Raw genomic sequence first — 15,881 nt, 5'->3', positions numbered from 1 at the left:
GTGGATGTTATTAAGATAAATAACATTACTGGGATTAACTGTTTCAGAAGGTGTGACTTGAATGTGTTGAGGTGGATTTGTGTGAGATAAAGTCTCCAGCAGCTCTTTAAAGGCTTTAACGTGTCCCACCGTCCTCCTGCGTCCTCAGTCGTCTCCTTTAAGCCTCGAGCCGTCCTGATCTCCTCTCCTTTGCCTGACGGGTCTCGTTTTATTGGATTCTGCGCTCGGATTTGAAATAAGCTCTGAGATCAGAGTGAAGCCCAGCTGAGCTAATTACAGTTTACCGTTTTAAACCTCTGCAGGTGTGCGTGGGGGTTAAACCACTGAGCGGAGGATCACACAGGACATTTGGCCTCTGACCCGATTCTTCATTCAGCGCTCATCTGATTAATTTTTCAATTTTGTCTTTAATTTTTCAGTTTAAACGCAGACGCCGTCCGTCACAGGATCTCTGCTCTCTGGAGTTTAAAGTGAAACCAAGCAGCTTTAAAAAATGTCTCTGATACGAATGAAAAAAAACTCTCAGACGGTTTCAGGTGCAACAACTTTTTCATTTGGCTGAATCCATTTTTGATGCTTTTCCACGTGTGTGGAGCAGCAGAAGTAAACTGAGAGGTTGGATACAGGCGGTGAACATGTGAAGCTCGTGTGGTCGTCTCTGTCTCTCAGACAGAAGAGGAGCTGAGTCCAGCTGATTGAAGTCTGGTCGCTGACAGCAGCGAGCTGTCACTCAAAGCTGCCCCGCCCTTAATTATGTATAACTTTAAGCCTTAATATAACTTAAACTCCAGCGTGAGGTCTCAGGTGGCCGTCCTTTTGTTACCCCAGAGATTTCTATTTGGTTTGACCCAGTCAGCTCAGGATTACAGTCTCTGCTGTATGTGAACACTTTCAAACAATATTTAATCATAATTGTTCAAAATCAAACTTTTTATTTTCCTTTGGCCTCAACAAAACCAAATGTGTTGGAGTATATTAAACCCCAGAGAGGTCCGCGGGCTGTGGTACGCTAGAACCAGAAGTAGTTTGTGCAAAGTGTTGTTCGACCTTTTCAGGGGAAAAGTGTTTAAAGTTGTTCTGATTGGCCAAATCATCTAGTTTTATAAATTTGGTTCCAAGCTGCAACCAGAAATATCCGACAGGTCATGGGAACATCGTGGATTGGCCCCTCGTTGACGCAACATCCTTAATTAATATGGTTCCGCTGGTTCTGATACCAGATGATACCAAGTCTCAGAGAATCGACCCGTTTCTAGAACCAGAGATAGTTTGGTGAAGTTCAGATGACGCCTCAGTTACAGTCAGGAAGAGATGTTGTCACAACTACAAACCAAATGAACATGAGATCTGGGTTCATGGTTTGACCCCTGACCTTCACCAGCGCCACCAACGGATCTGATGAAAAGTCAGCTGAGAGATGTTCTGAGCACTTTCAGTCTCCTCAGAGGATGAACCCTTTTGATTTGGACTCTGCATGAACTGTCCTGTTTCCTCCTCAGTGGATGTTTCTTCCTGTTGTCAGTGAGTCCTTTGATATGAGCGTGTGGTGAGCGGAGGTGAACATATCGCTGACGATCGACGCTTTGTTCCGTTCTCACAATATCCTTTTGAAACCGAACAAAGACTCGATTATCAGCGCGCGTCAGATTCTGATTAAAGCTTTCATTTCTTTTTATCTGAAGCCTGCACGGTTTGATGATTTCTTTTTAAAAAGAATATTTGTTCCCTTGATGTCATCACCTCTCATGCCTGCTCTTCTTCAATACTTCCTGTCTTTCCTCAGTTGACTTCAGATGGTTATTGTCCCGGAGGAGGAAATCCTTCAAGCAGAGAGAATAAAAACAATCTAAGACAATTAAAGACATTAACAGGCCACGAGTGCAGTTCATGAAAACACATGGAGGATGATAAAAGCTCATACGTCTTCTTCCTGTTTCCCTCAGATCCCTCACGTGAAGATCGGTCCGGAGGAAACCCCGAAGCTGCCGTACCTCCGCTTCGCCTCGGTGACTCTTTACCCGAGTAACGAGGACCTGAGCCTCGCCATCGGCTCCATCCTGCGCTCCTTCGGCTACCCGACGACCAGCCTCATCTGCGCCAAGGCAGAGTGTGAGTCTTCATTTCTGCTGTTCGGTGGTTTCTTCCTCTCTGCTGCTTTACGAGCTGAACGCAGCGCCTCGTGTTTATCTGCTCGCCTGTGGATGTTCAGCCGCTCAGTGATACCTGGAGAAGTGCTGAGTGGAGGAATGTTGCTGTTCTGGGGCCAGTTGAGTTTGTTCACATCGAGCAGGTTTTCATGCTGCAGTGTTCGCTCACGCTCTCTCTCTCCGGCTTCAAACTGCTCATAGAGAGCAAATATATGGAAACATATACTGGAAAATATAATGTAGCATGTTAAAAAATATATATTTGATCATATACGTCCACATGATACAAGTTTTCCTTTTTATTCTGGTTTCTTTTTAGTTGAACTTCGTTGTTTACAGGCAACAAAGGAGCAAATTCACATGTTAAAGTTTAACTCCGTCGCTGTGAAAGGCTGCAGACGCTCTCGGTCTTCAGTCGTGGCCTCGTCCTGCTGACTGTTTAACAGGCCCGTATTGTTGTCGTGAACGCTGCTGTCAGACAGTTAAACTCAGCGGCGGCGGCGTGATGAACGTTTTATGGCGGCGATTAGTCGAGGTGCGCCTGCTGCTTCTGTCACGGGCGGACGAGGAAACGAGCGGCTCTGAATGTTAAAACTGAGATGATGCAACAGCAGCTTCTCAAAGTTACTGAGGAAATATTAAAACAAGTCTCTTCTGTGTTTGAACTATTAGATTAACTCTGATTTTTTTTTATTTTAATACCTGAACAATAAATCAAAGGCAGTAACTTAACATGATTGTGTTTTTTACTGATTCACACTTCCTGATTCCCTGACTCCGCCCCTCAGGCCTGCTGCGATTGGAGGAGCTGGTCCACCGCTTCCTCATCTCCAGGGAGACGCTGTCGGTGCGGATGCTGGACGACAGCCTGGACCCGACCCCCCTGCTGAAGGAGATCCGTGACGACAAGGTGGCCACCATCATCATCGACGCCAACGCCTCCATCTCCTACCACATCCTCAGGAAGGTCAGGACGCGTGAATGCAGACTACAAACAAAACACAGTACAAACAGTTGTCTTCCTCCAGTTTAGCCTAACAGAGACGTCACATACAGACACAAGCATCACGGTGGAGGAGCTCCGCCCGGCTGGAAACGAACATCAGAGGAAATGAAACAGCCTCCTGCTCCTCTGTCTGTCTGTCTGACACGTCTTTATTTCCTGAGCTGTTTCTTCCTCGCTGGTGTTTACAGAGTAGAACAGGACCTTCAGGTTTGGCTTGGTTTCCTGCCAAAGTTGGCCGCTCGATGTCGACAGACGTTACAGCGCCCCAAACTAAATCTACCAGCTCTTGGCAGGTTGTAATTCCACTCCACACCGGTAACCTTGGAGGTCTGAGGAGTTGTGAATACAAAATAAAAAAAGTGCTCAGTAGCTCCTGCAGGCAGGATGAAGCAGAGTGAAGCTCACAGTGTGCAGAACGTTAATGGATTCATCTGAAGATCTCAGCCGGGAGGTTTCCAGTTCAAACCCCAGCTTGACTTTTGAACATATTGAACTGGGAGAGCTGGTCTGAGTCTGAGTCTGAGTACAGCCGGTCTGAGTCTGAGTACAGCTGGTCTGAGTCTGAGTACAGATAGTCTGAGTCTGAGTACAGCTGGTCTGAGTCTGAGTACAGATAGTCTGAGTCTGAGTACAGCTGGTCTGAAGCTGCAGTTTAAAGAGAAATCACATCCGTTCTACTTCTTCTAATACTTGTCTTCACCCACTGACTCATTATATCCACATTACTGTTGATTATTTATCAGATTTATCTTTAAAACACTCAACACTCAATCAAAGTAGGGCAAAAATATTGTGGTCTTGGATGTTGTTGCACAGTCTGAACATTTACGAGTGAACATTTTACAAATACCGAGCTACGTATCGCACATCGCACAACGCCTAAAAAGTGTTGTGATGTAACTTTAAGGCCACCGCCGAGTATCAGGACACACTTCCAAAATAAAAGCCCTAAAACTACTTAGATAAAACATCATCAGGTCTGTGACTATAACTTATTAATCTACTGACTGGGCATCAATCAACAGGATCCCGACATGTTGGAGGCGCCACGCCTCACCTGAGGTAAAGACCGTCAGTGGAAATAATGACATTATTATGAAATATATAGTATTTAATGCAGATTAAGCTTCAGGCTTCAGCCTCGTATTTAAAGAGTATCCAGTCGATATAAGAATATAAAATACTTCAGTAGTCCTGCATTCAAAAATGTACTTGTATAAAAACACAAAACGCTTGTACAAAGTCCCTGAAGGCGTCAGGAAGCAGGTGGACGAGTCGGTGTGTCGTGGAGGCGTCGGCGAGCAGAGAGCTGCTCTGAGTCAGCGTCAGTTTTAGATTTGCAGGTGAAAAGACGTGAAGACATCAAGGTTGAAGCTCGGCTGAATATAATTAAAAAGTTTACAGACGTCTGGGTTACACAAACCGTTTAACCTGCCAGCGATTAGAAATCAGACGTCTGCGGAGCCGCTCGGGTTTTAGCCAAATTTAACACCTTCTCACCTTCAAATGGTCCAATCAGAACAAACTGAGCCTCTTCCAGCTGTTTTTTTCATCGCTGACACTTCCTGTAGGTTTCCTCTGAGACGTAATCACAGTTTGAAGGTTGTTTCATGTTATTAAAGAAGCAGAGCGCCGACACAGACCGCCAGGGTGAAACATCATCGTCTCAGTTTGGGACAAACTACCCAGCAGATGGTTCCTGCTTTTTAAGAAGCGGTGACTCGTCTTTCTTCACACAAAGTTTGAGGATGTGAACTTCCTGTCTGACATTAGTTTGTTCTTCTTCTTCTGTGGTGTCCTGCAGGCGAACGAGTTGGGGATGACGTCAGCCTTCTACAAGTACATCCTGACCACCATGGTAAGAGCTCTCATCACACACTCCTCTCTTCTTCTGCTCTTAGTATTCATCCTCACAGAGACGCAAACACTCGTCTTGTCCTCCAGAGGTACTTCACTCTGTTGTCTCCTCTACTCTCGTCTCCTTTCCTCCTCTCCATCTGTCCTTGTTTCTATACCGCACCTCTTCTCTTCAACATCCCTCGTCCCTCAAAGGAAAGGACGAAGGGTCAGAAGAAAAGAGGAAACAAAGGGAGGGAGGCCTTTATTTCCTCTTTTCTTCTGTCCCATCGTCCTCTCCACTTCCCTTTCCTTCCCTTGCCTTCCTAAAGTCTTCATCTCCGATGTTCACATTTCCTTTCCTAACACTTCCTCATCTCATTTCTTTCTTTCCTCTTTTCCTTTCCTTCTCTTTCCCTCCATTCTCTCTTCCTCCCCTTTCTTTTTCTAGACATCGTACTATTTTTTTATCTCCTCAGTATCATCAGTAACATCACTAATCTGTCTCAATTGTCTTCCTGTCTTTCCTCCTTTTCCTCCTGTCCTTTCTTTTTGTGTCCTTTCCTTTTTGCTCTTTCCTTCCTCCTTTCCTTGCTGAACGTCCTTTTCCTTCATCCTCTCTTCCTCCCCTTTCTTTTCTCCAACACCAGACTTTTTTTTATCTCCTCCTTCTTTTCTTCTCGTCCTTCCTTCCACACCACCATGTTTTCAGCCCTCACCGTCTTAGTTTGTTCTTGCAGTCGATCTTTTCCTCCTTTAAGGATGTTTGTGGCTCCCGTCTTTAATTTAAACCCTCCAGGTGTCACATTTTCACCTGTTTCTCTTCCTCCTCACTTCCAGCAGTAACTCGCCTCTTTACCAATAACTCCTCTCTCTCCTCGCTCTCCTCTCATCAGAGATGCACGCCGGCCTCGCCGTCGTTTGTCATCATTATAATTTCGCTGTCCGGTGTCGTGCCCTTGTGCGAAGAGACTTTGCGTGGATAATAACTCGTCTCGATCTCCGCCTCGTCTCTAAACACCGTCGTGTCGCCGGCTTTAACGGAGCCGTTCACAAGGGCACTTCACGCCAAGCTCGCAAAACCAAGGGCGAAAGCGCCGTTCTCTCCAGGAGAACCCTGGATAGGAACCAAAATGATTCCTGCAGCGCCGTCTCTGACCTACCTTTAACTTTGTATTAAACACGCTCTGCTGACTGTGACAAGACGAGCTGGTTTCAGGTGACAGACGTTACGTAGAGTTCACCGCCGCCGTCTGGACACGAGACCACGGAGACCAGAAGGTGGAGGCTGCCAGAGATGATGATTCCTCAGTTAATCACATTCAAACATCAGACTGAAGCTGCATAATCAATGTTTTTTAAAGTTGTTCAGCCTCTTTTAGCTCCTAGTTTTGGTTTCCGCAGCACTGAGACCGAACCAGACGGAAGATCAGGCGTCCACGTCGGCTGTAATCTGTTTATAACGAGGGTCGAACCGATCATTAGATCGACTTCATTACATTTCAGCTCATTGACTTCAGGATCTCACGTTTCCTTCAGAGTGAAGCCACCTGGACGCCAGACTGAGATCAAACTCACCTCAGATATAAAATCTTTTACAACAAACGTAATATAATGTGTGCTGACGTAGTGTGATATTTATATTTTACTGTATTGTGATTTTATGATACTTTAATGATACTTGCCATCAGGCTTCTCACCTAATATATAATTAGAGCTATATTACATTCACCAATCAGTTCGCTAATTAGTTTAAGTTGTTTAACTTCCTGTGACACAAAGTTATAACATAAGAACAAAAACAGATACATTGAGAAAAATAGGTAAACTTCAATACAAAAAACTAAATATAACAGGTGGTATTTACAGTGAGAAGTTATAAAAGGTAATATTGTGTGCGAGGTTTCAACATGGAGGCTTAAAAACACCTGACGGACAGGATGTGTCGATCTGTGGAGCCAATGTGATAAAACCTGGAAAATCCCTCTGAGACGTGGTGAAGCAGAGGAATCACAGTAATGGAGTAAATGTATTTAGTTACTCTGAACCAGGATGTCAGTTTCAGCATCTGAACCCAGACTTCAGACTGACTGAATCAATCAGTGAGTCACCGATCAATAACTGTATGGAGATATATGATGGTCATGTTCTCCTCAATATGGCAGGAGAGAATCTAAATCTTTCCTTATTGCTCTTTGGGTCTGGACCGGACCGGCGCTGAGCCGAGCCGAGCCGAGCCGACCGCACCGGCTGCTGAAAATCTGCTTCTTTTTAAATGGAGTTCTGTGTGGACGCTGCTGCAGTCGCCGGTGTCCTTCGGGGAGACTGTCGCAGTGTTTCCTCCCTCAGCAGCCTCCAGCTCCTCCAGCCAACAGCTCTTTGTCACGGCTGGCAGGCCCACAGTCTGACAGTGTACTTGGCTGTAGCTGAAATTGATTTGGCAACTGGCAACCGCCCCGGCAACAACAACAAGAACAACAGCAGCAGCGGCGTGCCGACAGGGCGCTGAGGAAACATGTCGGAGAGATTCAGGAGTGAAGAAACGAACCTCACACAGGTTCACCGAGGCTCCAGGGTCTCAATACTTCCGGGATGTTTTGGACTCGACGGTGATTAAAAACTAACCCTCCTCTCTGCCTCGTACCCTCTACAGACTCTGTTTCTGCAGACTGGATAAATTCTGTGCCAGAATATTTTTAACTCGGCCGGAGACGAAGCCAAATGATGATGATGACAGTCCGTCCGTCCAGCTACCGGCCAGATTTCTCCTTTTTTTATTCTTTCCCCAAATCGCAAGAGGGAAAAAAACAACAGCATAAGCACAAAAGCAACATTAACCAGAAGACAGAAACCTGTTTTACATAATCATCAGAGGAAAAACAAGCGCACCACAAGAGTAATTACTGAAAGGACGGCGAAGAGGAGGGAAGCAAGAGATTAATAAGAAAATATACAAAAGCTCACAGAAAAACAGGCCGATGAAGGATCTGCTTTTTGTGATATAAGTTGGAAAACACGTTGTTTTTAAAGGTCGACAGACATTTATATAAAAAAAGGTCTTCAACGAAAACTCAAGCTTTCATAACTGTCAATGACAAAGTTTGAAGTCAGGCGTGTTGAAGCTGGATGCAAAGTTTGTTACGGAAATGAGCACCAAATTTAAAATGGCCGCGAGACATTTTGCCCCGCCCATAATCGAAATCCGTACATTTCCACACTATTGAATTTTGTGCAGCGTTTCCTGAGTTTTTTAACATGTTAAAGTCGTCAAAAACGTGATTCCTTTAGAGTAAAAATAAAAATAACTTTGTGCTCAGGCCCGAATGAAACCAGGTGTCTGAGTGAGTCGATGGGTTCAGAGCCTCAGCTGAGGAGCAGACAGGAGGGGAAGTGTCCGGCCTCGGTCAGTCTTCACTATCTGTATTAAAGCTGCCTGTATTCTCGTCGCAGCTGAAGTTCGCTAAGCTAAATGTTTGATTGTCAGCATCTGTTGGAGAGCTAACACAGCCCGCCGCGGGCCGAGCAGCGGTTTGATTCTGGTTTGTTTCAGCGGCAGCGCAGCGTGACACCGACTCGCCTTCAAGGACTATTTGAAGCTGTTTGAAATTCCCCAGCGTTTGATGTCCATCTTTCTTTCCAACCTTTCTTCTCTCCGCTCGCCTGCGCTGAATGTAGAAATTAAACTTGACGTCATGCAGCCGGCAAAAGACAACCTGAGTCCAGCCTGTTTGTTTCTGTCCTCCTCCTCATCCTCCTCCTCCTCCTCCTCTTCTTTCATCCTTCGCTCGTCTAGGAGTTTCTCCTCGCTGTCATCTTACATCGTTCTCTGCTTATTTTTAACAGCCTGTTATCGTACTGTACTTCACATAAAACACACAAAGATGTGACTTCTTCTTCTCTCCTCTTCCAGGACTTCCCTCTGCTCCGGCTGGATGACGTGGTGGACGATCAGTCCAACATCGTGGGCTTCTCCATGCTGAACAGCAGCCATTCCTTCTACCTGGAGTTCATCAGGAGCCTCAACCTGTCGTGGAGGGAAGGCTGCGACATCAGCCCGTACCCGGGCCCAGCGGTGAGAGCCGGACCTGAACCTGAGAGCAGCCGGGTTTGTTTTGTTGATTTGAAGAGCTGACTGATTAACATCTTCTTCTTATTCATGCCTCAGCATCACTGGCTGATAATCAGCTGTTGGGCTCCCAGCTGACTGCTTTCTAAATAAGATCTCACGTTCACGTTTGTTTATTGAGGCTGGATCAGTTTTCAGCAGAATCCAGAGTCGAGCCTTTGAACGCCACGTCTCCATTTCTGTGTGAGCGTTTGTTAAAACAGTCGATTAAAACACATCTCTAGATAATGAAATTAAAAAACTGAGTCTGACGGTAATGAGATAAGTAGGACGTGATCTCCACATAATGAGTTCAATCACAAATTATGAACACTGAATCAAATTAATTATTCAAATTTATGTTGAGAGGAAATGAGGGCGTGAAGTTCTGATCTTCAGCAAACATTTAAAAAAACACACACAATAAACTGGTCCATCGATCCGTCTCCTCCCCGTCAGGACCGATCAATCTCTTCTGAGATGCTCGTCTCATTCGCAGCCCGAGACAATAACACCTGAGGAGACGCCGCGATAAAGAGAGAAATAACGACAGCAGTGTTTGTGTCAGCCGTCATCACTGCAGAGATCTTCTCCCCGGGGGTTCATTACTCATATTTATTCACTTAAGGTGCTCGAAGGAGCCATAAATAAGGTTGTTTTGATTGTAATGGATTTATTATTGAGATGATTACGGTGATTAAATGATGATCAGATGGAGAGTTCGGACTGAAACGACTGCCTGCAGAGAAGTTTCATTTAAAGGAGGCTGCTCTTATTAAAAAGTGTGTATTTTGATTTTTGGGGTGAACTTTAAATACTGAACGTTGTCCCACAGTTAAGAGATCCAGCCTGATATTTCCTGCAGTAGCTGTGTGTAACTTAAAGCCGCTGTATGAGCTGAAGGAAACGGCTGCAGGACCGAACAGACCGACACATTTGTGAGAGCTGCCAATTATTTTTCACTCTATCTTCCCTCGTCTATCTTTCTCTCTTCAAACTGTAATTAGTTATCGTCATCCAGCCTGAAACTATCGACTCGGAGAGAACTCCAATCACACTCAGTCATACATCCATCTCTTTTTATCAGCCGTCGACAGACTGTGCCGCTCTGCCTCCGTACGATTTGTCTGATTCCCTCTGAGTGTCGGTTTGACTGACAACTGACCAAACAGACCAGAACGTCAGCCGGTGATAGGATCGCTGAGCCGCACGCTGAACGCCGCTGATAGCGGGAGCTGCTATCGTTCCCCGGCGTCCTCGCCTGCAGGAGCACGAACAAACACACAAACTCCTTTTGTATTGTCTGTGTCAGACTCGTGAACAATACACATTCAAATGACAGAGAATAATCAACCACTCTGCAGCTCCACTGAGCCTTTTAGTTTCTTTCAGCTGCTAGTTTTTGTTGTCTTCATTACACAAGCTCTGAACAGCAGACCGACACAGTCAGAGACGAGCTGGTGAACGTAGTGAAGCGTTCAGCTGCTAAAGAGACAGATGTTTCCCTCAGGAGACGGTGGAGACCAAAAGCAGAGCGAGAAGATAGTGAATCTAGACGTAGGTCGATCAGAAGGACTCAAACACGACTCGACCGAGCTGCTCTGTCTGCTTGGTGTGTAAATACAAACCTGCTTTGCTAAACTTTCACTTAAAACTTTAGCTGAAGATGCTAACTGCTAGCAAAAGAAAAATACTTATTTAGTTTTATTTACATGTTGTATCTCGTTAGCTAGGAAGCTAGCAACCAATAGATCCAGAATCACCTCAATGCAACGCTACAGGATTTCTAACATACTAACATACTTAATTTATAAGTCAGCTGCTCGCAAAAACAAAATATCTCATTTCCTGTTTCAATGATACACAAGTTGGAGTAAAGGTGCTTTTCAACCCAATCACCAGAATAAATGTTAGCGAAGCACCGCTAACTGCTAAACTACAGATAAGTTCAAGCTGAACATTTCTTTGTTTCAGCTCACGTTCGTTCAGGTTGACTTTTCTATTCATCTCGCTGTGCTGATGCTCTGGTTAGGTTTAGGCACAAAAACCACTTGGTTAGAGTTAGAAAACATCATGCTTCGGCTCAAAATACCTGTTTTGTGCACCTCGATCACAGACGGAGAAAATGGCCAGTTTGCATCACTACAAACACAACCGGAAACGCCTGCAGCTCTCCTCCAAAAACACCCGCTGTTCAAAAGTTACATCCAAACTGATCAGCTGTTCGATTCAAGAGGCAATAACCGATCTGTAGCCTGTAACTGTCTCAGCAGCTTCGCGGCTGGTAAGAAGACGGCTGGTTTCTGTTGTAAAACCCATTTTCTTCATTGTGTTTTCTGTGTGTTTCCAGCTGTCGTCGGCTCTGATGTTCGACGCGGTCCACGTGGTGGTGAGCGCCGTGCGAGAGCTGAACCGCAGTCAGGAGATCGGAGTGAAGCCGCTGAGCTGCACCTCCCCGCTCATCTGGCAGCACGGGACCAGCCTCATGAACTACCTGCGCATGGTGAACACACACACACACACACACACACACACACACACACTGTTGTTGTATGTCCCAGTGTCTCCAGCTGCAAAACATTGTTGGTCTTCTCATCTGACTCCATCGCAACAGTGGGGAAGTTTAAGATGGAGGAAGATCCAGCATGCTTTAGCCTAGCTTAGCATAAAGACTGGAAGGAGGCAGACGCCGCTGTCTAACCCCCAAACTGGGATTCAAGGAAAGTCTTAGGGCCGATGATGGGTCAGCGAGTGTCGGCACTAGTCGGCAGCTTTTTGGCCGACTGAGCATGTTGAATCAACGGCCAGAGAAATCACTGCACAAGAAGACAAACAGAAAGAGAGTCCAGTCAGTTTCTGTGGTTTTGCAGATTAACTGCAGTTCCTCCTTTTTTTCTCCTCCTCCTCTTCACCAGTGATATTTACAACTGTGTCAAAAAGCACAACAGTTTGTATATCTGCAGCCCTGAGTCTTTTAATTTCCCTCTTTGAATGATGAATACAGACTAACGCCATCCGCAGGCGCAGAACGTACAAGCTAGTTGGCCGTGGCCTTTGGTTGTGGTGTGTTCAGGTGCAGCTTTTTGGGCTTCGTCTTTGCTGCTTCTTTACTGTCACTTTGGTACATCTGGACCCTTTAACTGCTGCTCTAGCGCGAAATGTCTTGTTGTTTTGCAGTGAACCAGATCTTATGAGTTATGAGTGTTGTCATCTGTCAGGAACAAAGATAGAAGAGGCTAAATGTTGACGGCGAGCCTCGGATGGATGGATGGATGTGATACTGCTGTTCATCTCCTACCAAGTGCAACACTGGTTTTCTTTTAGCCAGAAGACAAACACTGTTGTCCTGCTGATGTGTGTGTGTCTGTATGTAAGAAAATACTCAACGTATGTTGCAGTTTAGTTTGGAGGGCTTTTTAAATTTAGTTAAGAGTTAAAGTCGTGAGAGAGAGAGAGAGAGTAGAGGGCGAGGGAGAGGGAGAGGGAGGGTTTTGTTATTTCTATTTTCTCTCCTCTGGCATCGCTCCCTCTCTCCATCCTTCTTTCCTGTTTCATTTCCATCTTTATTTAATTTATTCTCATCCTCCCATTTCCCTGTTTCTGTCTGTCTGCCACTTCTTGTTTATACCATCCACTGAGGACGCCTCCCTCACCCTCCCTCACCCTCCCTCACCCTCCCTCCATATTGTTTTTGTTGCTCTCAGTGCATCACTTCATCATCTCTGCACTGTTTCTGGCAGCAAGCAGAGCCTCTCTCTCTCTCTCTCTCTCTCTCTCTCTCTCTCTGTCTTGCCACAGAGATTTTGGGATGTAATTCATCTTGAGTCATGCACACACACACTCACACACACTCACACACACACACACACTACACATTCATTCATACTGTATGTGCACTCAATTGCACATTACTCACATCAACTCGAGCACAAAATTCACGCTTGACTGCACATGTATCACACAAGCCAGCCACACACTCATTTGCACATTTCTGCAAACACAAGCACAGACACACACACACACACACACACACACACACACACACACACACACACACACACACACACACGGCTCAGACACTGATCTGATGTCTGCTCTGCTTCTTTTTCCAATACGAATCTTAGTTTTTCTGTTTTCGTCTCCTCCTCCTCAACATTTACATCCTGAATCAATAATCCTCTTGTTTCTGTTTTTGCAGTTCAAAGCTTCTGATTGAGCTGCTGAAACATCTCATCTGACTCACTGTCAGTCAGAGGGGCGAACTGACGTTAGTTGTCGCAGTTTGAACCAAATTTGAACGCTTAAGTGATTTACTCGTCTGTAAAGCAACTAACTGCACAGGGAATGTAGAGTGGTGGATCAGTGGATCATTTGGGGCCAAAGTTCACGAAATATAATAAAATTAAAATTCAACTTAAATGTGCAAATAAAAATAAAAAACGGAGGAAGCTATCGAGCTCAAGAAACACGGCTTTGACACAGTTAGGAGAGACGGGACTCAATGCTACGGAAAATACTATCCGAACTTATTGTCCCGTTAGCAACAGAGCTAATGGAGCTCGCTAATCGACATTGGAAAGCTAGCTATCTCTCTTCAATACCTCGTTATCGAATGAAATGATGAAGAAAATGAACACATTATGTCAGGGGCAGTAAATGATGATACAGCAGCTTCCTGTTAGTCTGTGAGAAGATGTCCGAGCTGTGCCCATTAAAGGTCCACGACCGGAGGTGGTGTGTTCTCAGTAACACTCAGAACGGGCTGTCGTGGTCCGTCTTTTGAAACGTCCGTGTGCACACGAAGGTAAAACTGAGCGTGAGTTGAAAACGTGGAGATCTGAACATTAAAGTAACATCGTGAATAAAGATGAACTCGTCACTGGTCATGTTTGAATTAAAGGTATAGGAACGTTTCATCTTTTCCACACAGGGAAATATATTGTGTGTACAGTATTTAAGCAGTTAGTTTTCTTTACATACTAACTTCACCTCATTTTACCAGAAGTAGTTTGTCTTGACATTTCTCCATAATGTGTTTCTATAAACCTGTTTCACTTTAAAGGGTTTAAGCTCTGTTACAGTGTCGTTTTTCAATTTTTTTTCTTCATTTAACCAACTTTTTTTCCACGTTTTCTTCATTTAATCCACATTTCCTCTCTTTGACCGTGCTGCCGCTCGGCTAACAGCATGTTTTGGTGTCTCTCTGTGTTCAGGTGGAGTACGACGGTCTCACCGGTCACATTGAGTTCAACAGCAAAGGCCAGAGGACCAATTACACCCTGAAGATCCTGGAGAAACACCCAGCGGGCCATAAAGAGGTCAGAGGTCAAATGGGGTCAAGTGGGAGGCAGACAAAGGTCAGAGGTCAGAGGTTAAATTAACGTTCAGCTGCAGCATCTGAAAAAACGCAAAATTCCCACAAATTAGCACTTGATTGAGAACAGTTGTTTTAGGTATCAGGTCAGTTAACAACATCACCACACAAGATAATGCTCAAACTGTTTTCCTTGTGATCGCCGGTTGGGAACCAGCGAAGTCCTGCAGGGAATTCTGGGAGTCGATGATCTCGTCTCCTTAATGTTCGGGTTTACAGCCGCTGACAGTCGGCAGGTCTCTCTCCGCTGATCGTGGCCTCACAGGGAGCCTTCCTCTTATTCATCCGTCGATAAAATCAATACAAACAGACTTCCTTCATGAGGGTCAAGTGTTGCTTTATGACCTCAGATGAACATTAGGAGGTCAGAGGTCAATTGAGGTCTCCACAGGGTCAAATGGGCTCACGGGCCAGGGTTAAGTACACTGTAAAAAGTAATGCCGAGGCTCAGATTCCCTCTTGATTTATACGACGACTTTAACATAACTAACCTCGTCCAGATAAACCCAGAATCTCTTTATGACCTCCAGCAGGAGCTCATATCTTTCTGTCCTGCTGGAGCGTTTCACCAGCGCCACCCTCAGGCCAACATACAAATTTAAAAACATTTCTTAAAAAGATTTAAAAGTGGATTCCCGATCAGGAGTTCTGGTACTGCAGGAAGCTGTGGACTGGGTCAGCAGTGAAACGAAACAAACCAGACTCCATTGGCAAAAACAGCTATTTAACCTCGTAGATCACGGGGTTGCTGGTCTGCCGCTGCTTTGATCGGTTAGTTTTTCAGACTCCGTGGAAAAAAACAGTAACTTTAGCTGGTGGAGCATCCATCTAGTCTATGTTGGTGTGAGACTTTGGTGTTTTAATGGTTTAGTTGGGATTCAAACTGCCGGTTGAGCCGATCTACGTCGTGTTTGTACCTCTCAGGTAGGGACTGGGTTTTAAAAAGAGCAGCATTAGCTTTTAAGAAAAACGAGTTGTCCTTGAAACAAAACAAAAGTGCAGACACGGCGTTCATGAATCAGAAATAAACCAGCGATCAGAGCGCTTCAAACTGGTTTTGTATTAGAGTCACGGTGGAGATTTCTGGAGGTAAACAAGGAAGACAAATGAGAAAGAGGGTGGAGATGATTTAAAGGAGGAGAGGATCCTGAAATCTACCTGATGAGTTTTCACATCACGATGAGGAGGAGTGTCCGCCGCTCTTCATCAGCCTGACAGCACAGTATCCTAACAACACACAACAAACAGGAGGTCAGGTGAGGCCGGAGGTCAGGGGAGGCGATCGGGTCAGTTTCAGGTCAGCAGGAGGCCGTTAACGTGCCACAGTTCGTATTTATGAGCGTATTAACCTGCTGAACGAGGCAGGAGGAGCCGGATCATTGATTTCAGCATTGATTGGGTTGTTCAGCTCTC

The 15,881-nt window shown here is 45.2% G+C and overlaps 1 pseudogene across 1 annotated transcript in view; it reads left to right on the top strand.

The window, feature by feature from the left end:
• LOC311273243 (glutamate receptor ionotropic, kainate 5-like) overlaps positions 1-15,881 on the top strand; it is a 158,461-nt pseudogene that overhangs the window by 119,092 nt on the left and 23,488 nt on the right. Inside the window, exons 6-11 of the transcript XR_014624925.1 lie at positions 1,944-2,109; positions 2,936-3,114; positions 4,958-5,011; positions 8,900-9,061; positions 11,445-11,597; positions 14,308-14,412. The product of XR_014624925.1 is annotated as a glutamate receptor ionotropic, kainate 5-like (transcript). The remainder of the gene's footprint in view (positions 1-1,943; positions 2,110-2,935; positions 3,115-4,957; positions 5,012-8,899; positions 9,062-11,444; positions 11,598-14,307; positions 14,413-15,881) is intronic.

The sequence above is a fragment of the Pagrus pagrus genome, assembly GCF_965226575.1.
Source record: "Pagrus pagrus genome assembly, chromosome: 17".
Classification (NCBI taxonomy): Eukaryota; Metazoa; Chordata; class Actinopteri; order Spariformes; family Sparidae; genus Pagrus; species Pagrus pagrus.
The sequence above is the reverse complement of the archived record's forward strand: the minus strand, read 5'-3'. Positions and strand labels throughout refer to the sequence as shown.